General features: G+C 46.8%; 1 long non-coding RNA gene across 1 annotated transcript in view; it reads left to right on the top strand.

Annotated features, from left to right (window-relative positions):
• The window catches only part of LOC123500018, a 73,374-nt gene that overhangs the window by 20,504 nt on the left and 42,870 nt on the right, over positions 1 to 10,000 (top strand). The window contains exon 2 of the long non-coding RNA XR_006673149.1: positions 8,093 to 8,244. This is a non-coding gene — a long non-coding RNA (uncharacterized LOC123500018). The remainder of the gene's footprint in view (positions 1 to 8,092; positions 8,245 to 10,000) is intronic.

The following is a 10,000-nucleotide window of genomic DNA, read 5'->3' on the forward strand; positions in this document are numbered from 1 at the left end:
GGTAATATAGCCACACACACACACACACACACACACACACACACACACACACACACACACGCCCGGTAGCTCAGTGGTTAGAGCGCTGGCTTCACAAGCCAGATGACCGGGGTTCGATTCCCCGGCCGGGTGGAGATATTTGGGTGCGTCTCCTTTCACGTGTAGCTCCTGTTCACCTAGCAGTGAGTAGGTACGGGATGTAAATCGAGGAGTTGTGACCTTGTTGTCCTGGTGTGTGGTGTGTGCCTGGTCTCAGGCCTATCCGAAGATCGGAAATAATGAGCTCTGAGCTCGTTCCGTAGGGTAACGTCTGGCTGTCTCGTCATAGACTGCAGCAGATCAAACAGTGAATTACACACACACACACACAGCCTCCAGTAGTGCCGTTTCTATTTCACCTGTTGTATTTTTCTTTGTATTCCTTTGTGTTCCTCCCTCACGTCTTTCATCTGCCACCACGCCTCACGTTCGGCTTCTCCTCCTTTCTCACCTGTGCATTACCTAACCTGACGTGCATGTTGCGAGGTACTGTTGCCTGTTGGTGACCCGGTAACTGGCTTCGCACCTTTACTTGTCAGACAGCTTCCACCTGCCCCCATCCGCTTCCTCCTCCTCGTGTCCTCTTGGCGCGCCTTACCTTCTCTCGGTCACTCACTCCTCTTGTTACTTGTCTTGTCTTGTCTTGTCTTGTCTTCCTTGTTTCTTGTTTCTTGTTTGTTAGTCTTTGTTTTCTTCTCTTTCTTGTTTCATCAATTTTTTTTTTTTTACTCTTATTTTCTCTTTTCTACCTTTTCTTTTGTTTTGGTTTGTTTTGGGTTTGTTTTTGTTTGGTGTTTCGTGTTTTGTGCGTCTACTTTCGTTTATCTCTGTGTATGTCTCTCTCTCTCTCTCTCTCTCTCTCTCTCTCTCTCTCTCTCTCTCTCTCTCTCTCTCTCTCTCTCTCTCTCTCTCTCTCTCTCTCTCTCTCTCTCTCTCTCATATTTAAGATGATTTATGTTTCTTATCAACAGCATAATAATATTTGCGGTCATTTATCACATTTTCGTTCTCATCCTCCTCCTCCTCCTCCTCCTCCTCCTCCTCCTCTCCTCCTCCTCCTCCTCCTCCTCCTCCTCCTCCTCCTCCTCCTCCTCCTCCTCCTCCTCCTCCTCCTCCTCCTCCTCCTCCTCCTCCTCCTCCTCCTCCTCCTCCTCCTCTTAATTCCAGTTTGGGTACAAATTTTTAGTTTATCCGTAAATTTTAAATTAAACTTGACTTTTTGATTACTGGTGTTGAATCAGCTAAATGAATCTCTCTCTCTCTCTCTCTCTCTCTCTCTCTCTCTCTCTCTCTCTCTCTCTCTCTCTCTCTCTCTCTCTCTCTCTCTCTCTCTCTCTCTCTCTCTCTCTCTCTCTCTCTCTCTCTCTCTCTCTCTCTCTCTCTCTCTCTCTCTCTCTCTCTCTCTCTCTCTCTCTCTCTCTCTCTCTCTCTCTCTCTCCTCCTCCTCTCTCTCTCCTCTCTCCTCCTCCTCCTCCTCCTCCTCCTCCTCCTCCTCCTCCTCCTCCTCCTCCTCCTCCTCCTCCTCCTCCTCCTCCTCTTAATTCCAGTTTGGGTACAAATTTTAGTTTATCCGTCTCTTTAAATTAAACTTGACTTTTGATTACTCTGTTCTCTCTCTCTCTCTCTCTCTCTCTCTCTCTCTCTCTCTCTCTCTCTCTCTCTCTCTCTCTCTCTCTCTCTCTCTCTCTCTCTCTCTCTCTCTCTCTCTCTCTCTCTCTCTCTCTCTCTCTCTCTCTCTCTCTCTCTCTGTGGGATAACTATATGCCATTAAATTTTGACACCTCAATCGTATATAGCTTATTCTTTGATCTCGCCGGCTTTTAAGAGAGAGAGAGAGAGAGAGAGAGAGAGATATTACGACACGAGGAGGAGCAAGAGATCAAACACTTTATAAGGAGATACAAGGATAGAGTTCATAGCCTGTTACCTGTAACCTATGTGTGTGGTTAGGCTGGAAAACCTGTTGTGAGGTGGGGTGGGTGGTGTGACTGTATAGGGCAAGCTGTTGGAGAGGAAGTAGAAGTTGTGGAGATTGTTGGAGGGTATTATAAAGTGTGCTGGGAAAGGATGAGGGATGTTAACTTCTTCAGTACTGAGACACATTATTTACCTTGTGTTTTGTGTACGATTAGACGATTTTATTGACATTAGGAAGAGTCTATGGAGGTCAGAAAATTAATGGCCACAGTCTTCTCTATCTTTAATCACCACTAAAGTTTCTGAAGCTGTATGAAATCGCTAGATAGTTAGCAGAATGAATATGGAAACGCGTCCTGGTACTGAAGAGGTTAAAGACGCTGGTGAAGAAGAGGTTGTGAAACCATAACGGAATAGGAAAGGGGATTGTGTAGTGGTGAAGGAGTGAAGGAAAGAAAAAGAGGTTAGGAAGTTTTTGCAGAGGAAAAGATGAACAATTTACAGGCGGAGGAGTAGGAACAGGTTACAGCAGGGTGGGGCAGGACGGGTCGGGGCGGGGAAAAGCAGGGCAGGGCAGGGTAGGACAGGACAGGGCACGATAGGACAGGGCAGGACAGGACAAGGCAGGACAGGACAAGGTAGGGCAGGACAGGGCAGGGCAGAAAAGGGCAGGGCAGAGGGCTGGGCAAGGTAGGGCAGGACAGGACAAGGCAGGGCAGGGCAGGGCAGGACAGGACAGAGCAGGGTAGGGCAGAACAGGGCAGGACAGGACAAGGCAGAACAGAACAGGACAGGGCAAGGCAGGGTAGGGCATGGCAAGACAGAGCAGGGTAGGCTAGGACTGGGCAGGACAGGACAGGACAAGGCAGGACAGGACAAGACAGGGCAAGGCAGGGCAGAATAGGGCATGGGAGGGCGGGCAGGACAGGGCAAGGCAGAGCAAGGCAAGGCAAGGCAAGGCAAAGCAGAACAGAGCAGGGCAGAGGGTGGGGCAGGGCAGGGCAGGGCAGGGCAGGGCAGGGCAGGGCAGGGCAGGGCGGGGTAGGGCAGGGCGGGGAGGAGTGTGCAGCAGCGGCAGGCCTGCATGACACGTGGCCGCCTCGACCTTGGGGAGTACTCTCAGGAGCAGACCGGTACTGGAGTTTTGTGTGTGGGTCGTCCAACTCACTGCTCAGCTGAGGCAAAGGCGGGCTGGCGCTCTCTCTCTCTCTCTCTCTCTCTCTCTCTCTCTCTCTCTCTCTCTCTCTCTCTCTCTCTCTCTCTCTCTCTCTCTCTCTCTCTCTCATATTATGGTAATAATGCATAATTTTATTATTATCACTACTACTACTACCACTACTGCTATTTATTATTATTAGTATTAGTATTAGTATTAGTATTATTGTTATTATTGTTATAATAACAAAGATGATAATAATAATAATAATAATAGTAATAATAATAATAATAATAATAATAATAATAATAATAACTTATTAGCATTATTATTATTATTATTTTCATTATTATTATTATTATTTTTATTATTATTATTATTATTATTATTATTATTATTATTATTATTATTATTATTATTATTTTTATTATTATTATTATTATTATTATTATTATTATTATTATTATTATTATTATTATTATTATTATTGTTATTATCATTATTTTGTTATTGTTATTTATCATAGTATGTAATGTTATTAATACTCATTCTTGTTATTATTATTATCATTATTGTTGTTTTTGTTGTTTTTGTTGTTAGTATCATTAATTAATTTTATTATTATTATCAGCTTTGGTATTGTTGTAATATATATCATTTTCGTCTTTGACAATCATTATCATTACTGTTACTGTTATTGTTTTTATTTTAGGGATCCTATTTTATTGTTATTGTACATATCGTTGTTTTTTTCTACATTTTACATACACACACACACACACACACACACACACACACACACACACACACACACACACACACACACACACACACACACACACACACACACACACACACAGCGTCGGTGGGTTATCATAATGAGGTGGTATCCGCCTTAAGCCTCAATCACGCAGTATGCTCAGCGTGTGGGGAGAACAAACAGATTCTCGTGTTTTTTGGGGCGTTTAGGGATAAAGGTAATTTGTGGCAGTGGCCTGGGGTGAGGCAAGCGTCAACAATTGACATGTGTATGAACAGCTTGTCATTACTGCGTGTGTGTGTGTGTGTGTGTGTGTGTGTGTGTGTGTGTGTGTGATTCTAGGTAACAGCACGTGATAATATTCCTAAGGAAAATATCAGTGTGACAAAAACAACTATTTGTGTTACTCTGTTCTGTGATTGATTGCCACAAATGCTATAATGTTCCTTGCTGGTCTTGGCTTCACCCTTCCTGAATGTGTAGCTCGTATTTGCCGGTGTTGGTGTGTCCAGCATTATAAGGTCAAGACGTGTGTCTCACCGGCCGTCTGGCAACTGGCGGCGTCTTGGGGCAAAGCAGCGGGCGGGAGGTGAGTGGGCTGCCGCTACCAGCTCAAGAAGCAGGGCGCCGCGCCTTGTCCAGTTGCTTTCGTTTTATGAATCACCCTGCACCTGCATTCTGTCTCTTTGTCCTTCTCTCTGTTCAGATTACGAGATAAGACCCCCATCCTTGTCCTCAACACAAAAGGACGAGCACAACTCACATCCTGAACCGACAGGAATGTTTCCAGCGACGAGGAGAGCAAACCCGCCACCACGTCCTGGCCTGGCTGACCCTGCACATCCCGCTCAGGGCACGCACACTCATGCCCTGGTGTTCATATTACAATAAGTGTCTCGTTATATGGTCTATCTGAGATCAGAGGAGGAAATTTCTGGTCAGTTTAGAAATGTAAACCGAGAATAAAGAAAAAACTAGAGTGAGGCTTTTGTACCGCTGCGGAGGCGTGGAAGGAAGCGTCGCCGCGGTGTGGCTATAGATCCCCGCTTACTTCTTGGCCAGGTGCCCTGAACTGCCTCTTCGCTGTGCAGAAGTCAAGGAACACGTGTTAAGATGGAAAACAGAAAGTGAAGAAGACTTCGTTGGTGTTTATTGAAGGAAACAACTGCCGCTGCTGCTGCTGCTGCTGTTGCTGCACCGGCCGACCACTAGCTCGCCGCCGCCGGTCGCACACATCAGTGCCCACCGCTGTCTGCCGCGGTGCCCGCCGACCTGTACCATATGGCTCAGCTAATCACTCAGGCCGCAGGTGTCGTGTGACATTGAGAGTGAAGTGGAAGTCACCAAGACTAGACGGTAAACGAAGGTGAATGATCAACTTGTGCTGGGCTTAGTGAGTGGAGTGGCAAATATTGACACGCCGCGCGGATAAGCCACAACAAGGCAGGCTGATAACAGAACCATTGTGTGTAGCTTGGGATTAACCCAAAATTAATTGTATGGGATGAAAGGAACACTGAACGACATGAAGCGCGAAAAGTGACGCAGACACATTGGGGAAGGGCGGCTCGTGTTTTGTTAGTCATCACGGTGTTTTTGGGGCATTTCGCTGCGATCTAACATATTGCGGTGAGTGCAGCTAGAAGGGGAAAGTTGAACATGGCAGCTGCACACCAGGTGTACAAAAATACGATGATTACAAGCGACCCCACATGGTAGTGCGTTCTGTTTCTGCTATATCGTGATTTATATTTATTTCAGGTTGAATTATCTGCAGCAAGTATCTGTAATTTCACGTAACTTGTGGAGAATGTATGCTTGATTTCAACGTGTGATGGTCAACATCTGTACAAACTGTGTGAAGAATGGCGGCAGCGGCGACCAGCTGTGTGGCGGTGCCAGGCTGCTGGTGCTGCTGGGGCCACTGTGGGCTGCCGGGGCGCCACGCACGCGAACCCCGGCCTCGCTGTTTAATTTGATTGCAGACCAAGACGCATCAATCTGGGGAAGTGCAAGGAGGCGCGGCTGACGTGGCCGCCGCCACCGCATTGTGTGGCGCCGAGGTCCACATGATGGCCATATGACCAAGAGACCCGCTCCTGGACGCCCCATCACGCACTTTCTAATTTTCCTCCTCTTTGAAAAAAGTGAGACTTTTATCAATAGAGTTAAGACAATGCACCGCCATCATCCCCGAGTAAACGCCGCGGCGGCGACACATCAGACCCCGCGCGGCCTGCGTGCACTGCCTGCGGCAGCGTCACTAATTTCATAAAGTTCGGTGACGTTCCCCTGACGTCCCCTTGTCTTGCTTGTCACCGAGATGCTCATCCGATGCGCCTCAGGTGACGTCCTGTGCCACGCCGCCGCCGCCCGCCGCCGCCCCTTCATTGATTCATCCAGATGTCGCCAGGACTCCCTTGCTTCTCCTGGGCTGCCTTGGCCCTGGACTCCTTCACTGCCTCCTGCCGCCACCGCGGTCATCGCCGCCCTGCCCGCTCACTTGGCGCCTTTCTTGACATTCTCCACAACCTGTTTGTCTGTAAAGGCTTCTTGTGACTGGCGTGAGACCTGGATCGTGTTTATCATCACCCTCACCAGCGCCGGCAGGCGGAGTCTGTGGTGGGAAGGGGGGAGGGGGCTGCCATCCACGGCCAGGGATAGGATGTCCGCCTGGCCTTAGGCAAGAGCATGGCGGTGCCTCCATGTGTGTGTGTGTGTGTGTGTGTGTGTGTGTGTGTGTGTGTGTGTGTGTGTGTGTGTGTGTGTGTGTGTGTGTGTGTGTGTGTGTGTGTGTGTGTGTGTGTGTGTGTGTGTGTGTGTGTGTGTGTGTGTGTGTGTGTGTGGACAGGATGCCTCTCAGGTACGTTTTTTTTTATTTGAGCTATTAATGACAGAAAAAGTAAAGGAAAATACAAATAAAACGAATTAAATCTACAATTATGTGTTCATACTTGAATAAAAAGAGAGAGAGAGAGAGAGAGAGAGAGAGAGAGAGAGAGAGAGAGAGAGAGAGAGAGAGAAAGAGAGAGTAAAATAAGATTCATATGAAGGGAAGGAGGAGGAGGAGAGGGACGAGTGGTGGAGTATAGGAGAAGGAGGATGGGTGTGGAAGCAAAATGGAGGGCAATAATCACAGCCTTTCACACGTCCTCTTGTGTTGCCTGCGCGGCCCTCACCTAATTACAGCAGGGGGAGTCTAGGCCTTTTGTGGCGGTGGTGCCCATCCCTTTGTGCCTGGTGTTGGGCCGCCATCTCCGCTCCGCCGCCTCGCTCCTCGATCGTTCCATTATGAAATATGAGATCTGCCTATTTACACCTTAATGACGAGACTGATGACGAACAAGACTACCCGTTGAGGACCATTGCTGGGCTGTTAGGCTGGTAGAGGTAATGGGTGGGTGGGCTTGGGTGTGGGTGGTTAGGGAGGATTGTGCAGTTTGGTGAATTGTTCTGTGTGTGTGTGTGTGTGTGTGTGTGTGTGTGATTCACTTTTTTGATCTGCTGCAGTCTCTGACGAGACAGCCAGACGTTACCCTACGGAACGAGCTCAGAACTCATTATTTCCGATCTTCGGATAGGCCTGAGACCAGGCACACACCACACACCGGGACAACAAGGTCACAACTCCTCGATTTACATCCCGTACCTACTCACTGTTAGGTGAACAGGGGCTACACGTGAAAGGAGACACACCCAAATATCTCCACCCGGCCGGGGAATCAAACCCCGGTCCTCTGGCTTGTGAAGCCAGCGCTCTAACCACTGAGCTACCGTGTGTGTGTGTGTGTGTGTGTGTGTGTGTTGTGTTGTTGTGGGCATAGTTGTGTTGCTTGGAGTGTGTTATACTGGTTCTTTTTTCCCGTGTGTGTGTGTGTGTGTGTGTGTGTGTGTGTGTCACTGTTTGATGTGTGTGACAGCCAGTGTGGAACGAGCTCAGAGCTCATTATTTCCAATCTTGGGATAGGTCTGAGACCAGGCACACACCACACACCGGGACAAGAAGGTCACAACTCCTCGATTTACATCCCGTACCTACTCACTGTAGGTGAACAGGGTACACGTGACACACCCAAATATCTCCACCCGGCCGGGGAATCGAACCCCGGTGTGTGAAGCCAGCGCTCTAACCACTGAGCTACCGGGCCGTGTGTGTGTGTGTGTGTGTGTGTGTGTGTGTGTGTGTAAGGCCTTATAGAGCATACCCTTTCCTTCCTCAGCCGCTCGACGCCCGGTAGGTCACACCGCCGAGCTACCCTCCACTCCCGGCCCTTCAGTGCTCCAGTGACACCCGCCCCGCGCTATACATACCGTGCAGAGACGCCGCAGGCAACCTCACCAAGACGGGACGGGCAAGGCAGATCGGTGAGAGGTCAGGAAGTTTAGTAGTAGCAGTAGTAGAAGTAGTAGTGGTAGTAGTAGTAGTAATAGTAGTAGTAGTGGTAGTAGTAGTAGTAGTAGTAGTAGTAGTAGTAGTAGTGCATGGTAAAAGTAGTAGTAGTAGTAGTAGTAGTAGCAGTAGTAGTAGTAGTGGTGGTGGTGGTGTAGTAGTAGTAGTAGTAGTAGTAGTAGTAGTAGCAGTAGTAGCAGCAGCAGCAGCAGTATTATTATTATTAGTAGTAGTAGTAGTAGCAAGCAGCAGTAATGCAGTAGTAGTAATAGCAGCAGCAGTAGTAGTAGTAGTAGTAGTAGTAGTAGTAGTAGTAGTAGTAGTAGTAGTAGTAGTAGTAGTAGTAGAAGTCGATATGAATTTTTCCTCTCTTGCTTGGAAATGAGAGGAAATCGTGTATGGTGGAGCTGAGGAGGTTGTCAGCTAGACACTCTACGCGAGATGTATGTAATGTAGCAGGTTATTGTTCCGACTGAGAATATGTGCAGGAAGTGAGTGAGATGCTGTTATTTGTTATCTTTATTGTGTGTTTATATTTATTGTTATGCATTATGTATTGAGTGCCTACTGTTACATTTTTATTTTAGATTTTTGGTGTTGTTTTCTATTGTGTTTCCTGTTTACCGTTCTGTTTCCATAAATTATCATTTTTTTCTTATTATATTTCCCATTTCTTGAATTAGTTCTTGTCATTTTTTTTTTCTATTTCTGGTTAAATTCATGGGTTTTATAATAATGGCCGCTGTAACTTGCGCGCTTCGTCTCACAAACTGACATTTTTCCTCTTCTCTTTTTCTTTTCTTTCTTTTTTGCACAGAATATCGAAACCCACAACAGCAACAACAACAACAACAACAACAACAACAATAAAGACAGTAATGTATACAGTATATATGAAGCGACTAGTAAAACCAGAAGAGAGCACGGATTTATTTTATTTATATATTTATTTTTTTATATATTTATTTATTTTTATTTTATTTCATTTATTTTTTTTTTTTTTTTTGTGCTGTCCTAACCATGTGTATAATTAACCTTACTTTCATAACCGACCTTGTTTTATTTCTTTAACTGCTTCCAGAAACTTCACTCGCCTTCAGTTTTATATTCAATGAACATCCCTTTCCGGTACTTATCTTACGTTTAATTGCTTGTTTATTCATTCATTTACTTTTTATTTATATCGGCCATTTTTTGAGCTGTATATTATCAACTTCCTCCTCCTCCTCCTGCCTCAACATGTCATGCGTTCAGTAACGCTCACTAGCCTGGCCAGTCTACCTACCGTTGTATCTCTGCTATAAAAACAAGTATGAATTTTGTTGACGGTTGATTGAAGGTGGCGGTTTTCGTGGTTTGAGAGATACGAACAGGCAGACAGGCAAGGAAACAGACAGGCAGGCAGGCAGGCAGGAGACAGACGGAGAGCAAACACACACACACACATACACACACACACATACATACACACACAGCTCAGTGGTTAGAGCGCTGGCTTTACAAGCCAGAGGACCGGGGTTCGATTCTCCGGCCGGATGGAGATATTTGGGTGTATCTCCTTTCACGTGTAGCCCCTGTTCACCTAGCAGTGAGTAGGTACGGGATGTAAATCGAGGAGTTGTGACCTTGTTGTCCCGGTGTGTGGTGTGTGCCTGGTCTCAGGCCTATCCGAAGATCGGAAATAATGAGCTCTGAGCTCGTTCCGTAGGATAACGTCTGGCTGTCTCGTCAGAGACTG

The sequence above is a fragment of the Portunus trituberculatus genome, chromosome 50, assembly GCF_017591435.1.
Source record: "Portunus trituberculatus isolate SZX2019 chromosome 50, ASM1759143v1, whole genome shotgun sequence".
NCBI lineage: Eukaryota > Metazoa > Arthropoda > Malacostraca > Decapoda > Portunidae > Portunus > Portunus trituberculatus.